This window comes from Schistocerca americana, chromosome 9 (genome assembly GCF_021461395.2).
Source record: "Schistocerca americana isolate TAMUIC-IGC-003095 chromosome 9, iqSchAmer2.1, whole genome shotgun sequence".
In the NCBI taxonomy this organism is placed as follows: Eukaryota; Metazoa; Arthropoda; class Insecta; order Orthoptera; family Acrididae; genus Schistocerca; species Schistocerca americana.
Window position 1 is genome coordinate 149024113 of NC_060127.1, and position 9954 is coordinate 149034066.

The following is a 9954-nucleotide window of genomic DNA, read 5'->3' on the forward strand; positions in this document are numbered from 1 at the left end:
TGCATGTATTGCTTCCTCTGTTGACACCCCTTTATGAAACCCAAACTGGCTACTGCTGAGGATGTTGTATTCACTAAGGTGCTCAGCCATTTTGCTGGACAACAATTTTAGGAAAAAACTGAGAATAATGAAATTATGCAATAGTTTGTAGAATCTGTCTTTTCTCCCCTTTAACAAATTGACCAAATAAGTCAGCACTCTAATGTGTCAGGGACTATTCCTTTCCCAAGAGACATCTAAAAGTGTGGCTGAGAACTTTAGTTATTTCTCTACAGCAGCATTTGAAGAATTTACTGGAAATGATATCAACTCAGTGAAGACAGCAGAGGATCAAGTAGGTAAAAACGATGAGGTCTAGTAGAAATCCTTGTGTAACAGCAGAGATACTGAATTTAATTGATGAAAGGAGAAAATTTAAAAATGCAGTATATGAAGTAGGCGTAAAGGAATATAAACATCCCAAAAATGAAATCGAAAGTAAGTGCAAAATGGCTAAGTACGATGTAGAGGCATACATCACTAGGGATAAGATAGATACTACCTACAGGAAAATTAAAGAGACCCTTGGAGAGAAGAGAACCACTTGTATGAATATCAAGAGCTCAGATAGAAAACCAGTTCTAAACAAATAAGGGAAAGCAGAAAATTGAAAAAAGTATGTAGAGGGTCTATACAAGGGCGATGTACTTGAGGGCGATATTATGGAAATGGAAAACGACATAGATGAAAATGAAATGGGAAATATGATACTGCTTGAAGAATTTGACAGAGCACTGAAAGACCAAAGTCCAAACAAGGCCCCGGGAGTAAAAAACATCCCATTAGAACTACTGATCGCTATGGGAGAACCATCCATGACAGAGCTCTACCATCTAGTGAGCGAAATACCGTCAGACTTCAAGAAGAATGTAATAATTATAATTCCAAAGGAAGCAGGTACTGACAGGTGTGAAAATTACCGAACCATCTGTTTAATAAGTCATGGCTGCAAAATACTAACACGAATTCCTTACAGACGAATGTAAAAACTGGTAGAAGCAGACCTCGGGGTAGATCAGTTTGGATTCTACCATGTATCTTAGAAGATAGGTTAAGGAAAGACAAACCTACATTTCTATCATTTGTAGACATAGAGAAAGCTTTTGACAATGTTGACTGGAATGCTGTCTTTAAAATTCTGAAAGTGGCAGAGGTAAAATACAGAAAGCAAAAGGCTGCTTACAATTTGTACAGAAACCAGATGGCAGTTATAAGAGACGAGGGGCACGAAAGTGAAGCAGTGGTTGGGTAGAGAGTGAGACAGGTTTTTAGCCTATCCCCGATGTTATTCAATCTGTATATTGAGCAATCTGTAAAGGAAACAAGAGAAAAATTTGGAGTAGGAATTAAAATCCACTGACATTTACCGATGACATTGTAATTCTGTCAGAGACAGCAAAGGACCTGGAAGAGCAGTTGAACAGAATGGACAGTGTATTGAAAGGAGGATATAAGACGAACATCAAAAAAAGCAAAACGAGGATAATGGAATGCAGTAGAATTAAATCAGGCGATGGTGAGGGGATTAGATTAGAAAATGAGACACTTAAAGTAGTAGATGAGTTTTGCCATTTGGGGAGCAATATAACTGATGATGGTCGAAGTAGAGAGGGTATAAAATGTAGACTGGCAAGGGAAAGGAAAGCGTTTCTGAAGGAGAGAAATGAGGGAACTGCAGAGGGTAAAAATCGTAGCGGAGACCAAAGCATGAATACACTAAAGAAATTCAGATGGATGTAGTTTGTAGTAGTTACTCGGAGATGAAGAAGCTTGCACAGGGTAGAGTAGCATGGAGAGCTACATCAAACCAGTCTCTGGACTGAAGTCCACAACAACAACAGGCAGTTTAAGTTTCTTTGAGTATAACCTATTTATATGCAGGCCATCCTTTGCCACACTGCCTAAAAAGAAATGTGTTAGCATCAAAGGATACTGCACCCAAGTCTTTACAGTTGATGTTATGCCTAAGTTTATGTTCCTTAGTGAGCAATTTCTTGCATACACAGGTGTATCTCATCCATGATTGCGTCTTTTACATAGCTTTTAGCACACCTGTGTGCTTTGTAAATAGAATGTATCCGAGTCTTCTGAGTAAAATGCTTATGACTACAGCCAATGCTTGTAATAAAGTGACATCGTAATAGATTTGTGTGTCAACACAATTGCCATTGTTGCTTCTAAATGGTATCAAATATATTTCTGGATCTTTATAATTTTCAATTATCTATTCACAGTTTCAACATTTACTAATACAAAATCTCTGTCTGGTGCATAGGCATGTGAGTACCTCTAATAAAGTTCTGCCGTTCAACACCTCTAAGGCACAGAACCACAGCTCCAGGGACAATACTAGGAAATTCATACACAATGCAGTGCCCAGTGCACCTTGGCTTTGGCTTGGCGGCAGACCTCTGTCTCCTCCTCTTATTCAAATTCAACCTTGAGTTCCGACTCCAACACACTCCTCTGCAGTTCACGACCAAATCTCTGTTTCTCATACTCTACCCAAGTCTGCGGAAAACTCCAGTGGACTTTGTGGCAACAAGCTACAACATCCAATTGAGAGCTCGGAGAACACTCTCATTTTTTTTTACTTTATTTTACCACTTTTGTTGCCAAATTTGTGCTTCTTCTTTGGTTGTACTGTCTTCATTTTTCTCTCGTGTGATGTCAGATTTCGAAAAATTGAGGGTTGGAAAGTGCTGTGGTGGAATGCTGTGAGGAGAAACAACTGGCGAGCATCTATGTGAAGCACTATTCAATTTCAGATTTTCGAGAAGAGGACGTTGACCAAACCTCGCTTTCAACAGTTCGTCTTAGGCCATCTGCTTACAGAGCGACTGAAAAGGAACGCAGTGGCCAGTGGTCTACATCGGCATCTGGTTTCCGACTGGCGGGCAATGCAGTTCCACACATGGCGCAACTCAGAGCTGAGAAACTGCAGTTGTCGTATGCAAGCATGGAGGAGAACAGGAGTTGTTTGTCACACATGAGCATTTTTTATTACACTCGGCACGTCTACTTTAGATTCAAGTTGCCAGGACGTTGTGGTGCTCTATTATTACTACAAAAGAAAGCGAACATAGAGAAGATGGTGGATTCATCTGTACAGAAAGGGAAACATAAACTGTAGACTATTTGTAGCAGTTAAGGAGCTGCGGCATACAGATTCGAAATTCATTGTTTTTGTCGAATAGATAAGCATTGCTACAGTGATTTGGTATAGTTGATGTCTTCTGTCATTAGACAATGTAATATGATCATGAAGGAATGTGTCGGCACAGAGGACTGGATATTAATTACTCTGAAGTAAGAAAGTGCTGGTTTCTTTTATACCCACACAAATAAATACAGGAAATTATAAAAATAATAAACATTTAAATAATCAGATTAGTAAGTAATAACATTCACTGAAAGTCATACTTATATCATTTTTGGTGTTGCTCTGAACTACCAAATAATATTGGTTGGCAGCACTATGCTCTTGGATACTGTTCTCAGCATCTTCATCTCATTTGAGTGAACATTGATTGTGATCTCAATGAGTGTGTAATGGCTACTGGGACAGACACTGTTGGAATGGATGCTTGGTTCATGATTTTGTTGATTAGTTGTAATACCCTATATTTGAATATTTTTGTTTGTTGGTCAGTTACCGTATAACCCTTACAAGAGAGGCTAAGAAGATACGTCTTCATATATTTTCTCCTCTGGTTATGGAACTTAGACTATTGTAAGGTGATGTCAATTTTAACCTTTTTGTCTCTAATAAGCTCGATGAAACAGTTGCCAATTTCATCTGCTTCACAACATTGTTTAAGAGATTTTTTTGATTGTGGAGGATAGTTTGGTATCAAGTGGTTTCTCTCAGAATGGCAAATTTGGAATTATTCAGATGGACTGTCTTCATTCAGCTCATTACTCACAATCGTTGGAAAGGGCGCTAATCTGTTTCTGTCGGAGGTGGCGGTGTCGACAAGGATGATGGTGGCAAATGTGGGAGATGCTGAGAAGAGATTTCTTCACAGCTTAGAGTGGCAAATACATATCATTTGACATTGGGATATCTGCAAATTTACATTCGTAGCAGAAGTTAAGGATTTAATAAGAGGTAATATAAACTGAATTGCTTTCAGTAAGTAATGTGGCTTCCTTGTTTTTGTCCCACCTCCACTTGTGGCAGGTTCCATGTTCCAAACGAAGACAGTTCGTAAATTCTGTCCTTTGTCTTTGCATTCAGGCACTGAAACAAAAACTTCACCCTTAAGAGCCAAAAAAGCAACAAAATGTAGTGATTCATGGAATGAAGTTTTTCACTTACAAGTACTTGGCTACTAACTGTACATTTGTTTCACTTTCATTATACTTTATATGAGGAGGGACCATTGTTAGATGCATCATAGCGGAGACCACAAAAATATTCTGGGACTCCTGGAAATGTATTTGTTTGTCACAAAAGAAAGGACTAGAAAAAGATGGCTGAACATTTTTGCCCTTTATGGAATCTGCCAGACCATATTGGTGCACCAGATGACAAGCATATACTTAAATTATAAATCATACCACTCTATTCTGTTAATGGCATGCTGCAATGCTGATGGATTATTTAATTTAACAAACATAGATTATGCTGGAAGGAACATTGATGGAGGCATACAATTACTGGATAACATATGCAGGCCTTGATATTCCCACCTCCATCATAATTAATGTAAGGTGAGAGTGATAGCCCTATTCCCTAATATTGTGTTGCAGGTGAAGCATTCCCGTTACCATGCTGATATCAGTCTCAATAAAATCTTGATAATGTGTAAAGAATATTTAACTACTGACTAGGTAGATGAGGCGAAACCATTGCATATCTATTTCGAATGCCTTCAGAAATGTTTCAAGTGTTAAACAGTCCAATATGTTGCAGGAATCCTACCACTGTGAATGATATCATCAGGACCATTTGTATACAAACGAGAAGGTGTAGAATAGACATCAGTACACACACAAGAAAATCATGAAACCACTGATGATGCTGCAATATTACAGCTCAAAACGTTACAGTGTGTGCTAATTCATCTGCAACAGTATTATGAAATTATTTAACAAATTACTTTGTAACACCATGTGCACCATCTCTTCTGTGGCAATGGAGCTACTGCACTTGAATGTTTATTTTATACTGACTGCAGTTATATTATGTGAATGAACAAAAAATAAATCCTTCACTTTAAATGGTGTCAGCAACTTATATTTTGAAAATCCAAATGTCATTAGATTTATAATCACAGGAATGCAGTGATACTGGTTTGTGTTCCTTAAGGAGGGATGAAACAGATTTTGATCCTGCTTGCTTCAACAGAATTTTTGTCAGTGTGAAGGCTATTTTCTTTCGATATCTTTGGCTGACATCTATATCTTTGCCTGAAAACTTTCTTACATGTGGTTTATTTATGTTATGACAATACTAACACATATTAGTAGATGACAGGTTTAATTTGCAAACCTTTACACGGAAGTCAAGATTTATGCACAGTGGGTGGTGGAAAAACTGTGTTCAGGAAACGGAAATCGGTTTCCCAAAAAAAGAGAAAGCATCTCGAAATGAAGAATGTAAGATAGCCACTGATCAAATGACAGTGCACAATCTGTTTCCAAAAGACGACTGGTATAAGTTCAACAACAGCAATGAGACATATTCACATAAACACTCATTACAAGAATCTGTTATGAATGCTGTTAAGCCCACATTCAACTTTCTTGCAAACCTTGCTTTATTGAGGAAATGTCTTCATGGAAAGAGACAAAATGCAAATGAAAACCTCAATAATTTAATTTTGATTATATGCTCAAAAAGGACATTCTATGGACTTGAAATATTCAAAATAAGTGCCTATGATGCAGTTTTGTGTTACAATAACAGAAATAATGGCAGAATTGAAGTGATGAACAGACTTGGTATAGATCTTGGTGTGTTTACAACAAAAGCATTTTACACCATCGACGAGAGCAGGGTTAAGAAAGCTAACAGATATGTGTCTTACCTGCAAATACAGGCCAGGCAGATGTGAAGAGGAGAGAAGAGAAACATGGAGGATGAGGAGTTACATTATGGAGGATTTTAAAATCGAGGTAAGCTTATCACATGTAGAATATAAGAAGAAAATCTTTGAACCTCATTTTCTCTGTTTTACATTTTTTACATTATTAGAAGCCTTTTCGCAAGTAGTATATGCATTAATGATATGGAATTTTCAGGAACTGTTCGCAATGCTGTAATATCCACAACTACATTTTATTCAGAACAATATTCGTGATGGCATTGTGTGTGCTATGTTCTTGTGATATTATTAAAAAAGGATTCGATACTAAAATAATAATAATTAATTATTGTTAGTGATATAATTTAATTTTCTGTGAGAATTATATCTCAGACAATACTTTTGGAAAAAGATAATGGAAATCTTTATCTTTTGTTATATATGATACGTCTAGAGTAATTGTTCGAACTGTTTTAATGATCGTACACGATTTATGTCTTGTAGCCCTGAGGTCGGTAAAAAACAGTATTATATTGCTAAGTAATATTTAAAAAATACAGTTTCTGTGTCATTGAAATCAATATGTGTGTTTGAACTTTTATTTTAACATGATTCGCATCCTATATAAATGTTAAGTTTTCTGTTCGGCTACAATGGAGCACAGCCATTAGCGCCATTGTTCTACCGCATGGATTATTGGTAAAGTGCTGAATAATGAGTGATTAACACAGAGAAATAATTTTAAATGTTAATGCATATAGTTAAGGTGACAGTGAAACAGCGCCTGAACCAGAACTGATAAGTGACTGTATGTTGGCCGCCATCTTTGTGAAATATTGCAGTGGCAGTTTTAAATCAGACTAAAAAGGACATAAGAATCTTGATCGTCAATTTTCGTGATAATAATTGTGTATTGGTGGCCCAGAACTCACGCAAAAACCATAAACTCGACTTAGGTTATGAATAAACTTTAAATATGTTGCAAAAAGTATCTTGCGTGGTGAAATTGTTCTCTGTTAATGAACGAACATCTACATGTACGTGATTACTCTGCTATTCACAATAAAGTGCCTGGCAGAGTGTTCATTGAACCACCTTCATGCTGTCTCTCTACCGTTTCACTCTCGAACGCCACGCGTGGAAAACGAGCACTCAAATTTTTCTGTGCGAGCCCTGATTTCTCTTCTTTTATCGTGATGATCATTGCTCCCTATGTAGGTTCGTCCCAACAGAATGTTTTCGAATTTGGAGAAGAAAACTGGTGATAGAAATTTCATGAGAAAATCCCGTCGCAACGAAATACGCCTTTGTTTTAATGATTGCCACTCCAATTCACATATGGTGTCTGTGTCACTATCTCCCCCATTTCGCGACAATACAAAACGAGCTGCCCTTCTGTGTACTTTTCCGATGTCATCCGTCAATCCAATCTGATGCAGGTCCCACACCGCACAGCAATACTCCAGAATAGGGCGGACAAACGTAGTGTAAGCAGTCTCTTTGGTAGACCTGTTGCACTTTCTAAGTGTTCTGCCAATGAATCGCAGTGTTTGGTTTGCTCTACCCACAATATTATCTATGTGATCGTTCCAATTTAATTTATTTGTAATTGAAATCCCTAAGTATTTAGTTGAACTTACAGCCCTCAGATTTGTATGACATTGCGTAATCGAAATTTAGCTGATTTCTTTTAGTTCTCATGAGTATAACTTCACATTTTTCTTTATTCTGGGTCAATTGCCACTTTTCGCACCGTACAGATATCTTATCTAAATCATTTTGCAAGTCGTTTTGATCATCTGATGACTTTACAAGACGGTAAATGATATCATTTTCTGCAAACAATCTATTGTCTCCTATGTCGTTAATATAGATCAGGAACAGTAGAGAGCCTATAACACTTCCTAGGGGAACGCCGGACATTACTTCTGTTTTACTCGATGACTTTCCGTCTATTACTATGAACTGTGATCTTTCTGACCGGAAATCACGAATCCAGTCGCACAATGGAGGCAATACTATGTAGGCACGCAGTTTGGTTAGAAGACACTTGTGAGGAACGGTGACGAAAGCCTTCTGGAAATCAATTTGACATCCCCTGTCGATAGCACTTATTACTTCATGGGTATAAAGAGCTAATTGTGTTTCAGAAGAATGTTATTTCCTGAATCCATGCTGACTGTATGCAGTGATGAATACAGCCACTTTGCCCTGGAGGGGAATATAGCTTGAGGGGGGGGGGGGGGGGTCAGAGGACAAAGTTATAGGCTTAAAATTTAAGTGATAACGTTCTAAAGACGTAGCAGTGCTATTAATATTTAAAATTTTTCATGAATAGCTAATATATAATTAAATAATATGTAGGTTCAGTACGAAGCTGTTAGGCTAAGCCTAAGTTAATTATATTAAATAATAAAATAATTTTATTGCATGCAAAAATCTCACTTTTACATCCAACTAATACGTCGAGGCTTTTTTACAGCATATCTCTTGATGACGTCATCAATAAAACTTTCTGTTGGCTCGTCGTCCCCTTCAGTTGAAATCTTCACACAACATTGGAGCGTTCCCTGACCCATCCTATTCCATAATTTTGTGATTTCCCTGTTCATTGTACTAAATGACCTTTCCACACTGCAAGTCGAAACGGGAATGCACAGTACACATTCAGCGAATATACGTAGCGCTTCGTAGCCGATGTCGGCTCTCAGAATGAAAGAAGCGACATCAGAAGGCGTATCATCTAATTTATTACTAACAACGTACCTAAAACAACCCAAGTCTGCAATAACAGCGTCAACGTATGTAAGTCCCAAAATCAAGCACAGTTCTTTACAATCATTATCACTAAACTCTAGAAATTTTTTAAAACTTTCAAAATATGCACTTAGTTCCATCACTTTTGTTGCCTTCTCATCAAACCGTTGCTCAGTTTCATCAATCATACAAATTTCCTTGCGCTTTTCATAGCTTCAACTTGCTCCTCTACGGTGAATAGCACACCTTTAAATTCTGTAGCGTCCTCCTGCAGTTTTTTTTAATTTTATTAAGAGTTTTATTTTCTGCACTACGTCCATTAATTTTATTAAAAGTTTCATTTTCTGCACTACGTCCATTGCAGTCAGAAAGACAGTCGATGTGTCTTAAATGTTCTAGAGTCCCAGAAACAAGTAGAGGGATTTGCGAAATTTTAAGTGATTGTCTCTGCAAAACTTTACACAAGTTTGAGACTGCATTTAACGTATCATCTAAAATTACTAAACCTACAACGAAATTGTAATTATCATTACTAACAAGATTCCTCCAGCTAGACTTGTTAAATCTGGGCCATCCTTGTGTATATGTTCACATGCCATTCTAAATGACTTGTAGGTTAGGAAAATAGCATGAACTGTGCGATTGGTACTTAGCCATCAGATGTCAACAGCTTCGGGGATTTTTAAAACAGTTTGCTCTAAAGCACACTGAATTTCATGCAAAACATTTTCTCGTTTGGAAGAGCCATGAAAAAGTTTGTAAATGTCTTTAACAACGTTTAATGTGCGTTTTATAATGGGGAGTTTATTCCTAGAGTTGGTGACAGCAATTGACAAAACATGTGCTCTACAGTGAATGTATGGCAGCTTATGGCCATTCCTCTCTGACAACCGAGCGCGGACTCTTGAGATAGAACCACTAAAATTAACATCATCATTGAAAGAACAAGATACTAATCTGTTGTAAGAAAGTTTTCTTTTCTTTAGTTCAGTATCAATTGCTGTAAATATGGATTCAGCTGAAGTGCTTTTCAACTCAACGAGACATAAAAACTTTTCCTTCACTTCAAATGATGGAGACGGTGCAAAATATCGAACTACTAAAGACAGTTCACTTTGGTTGGAAA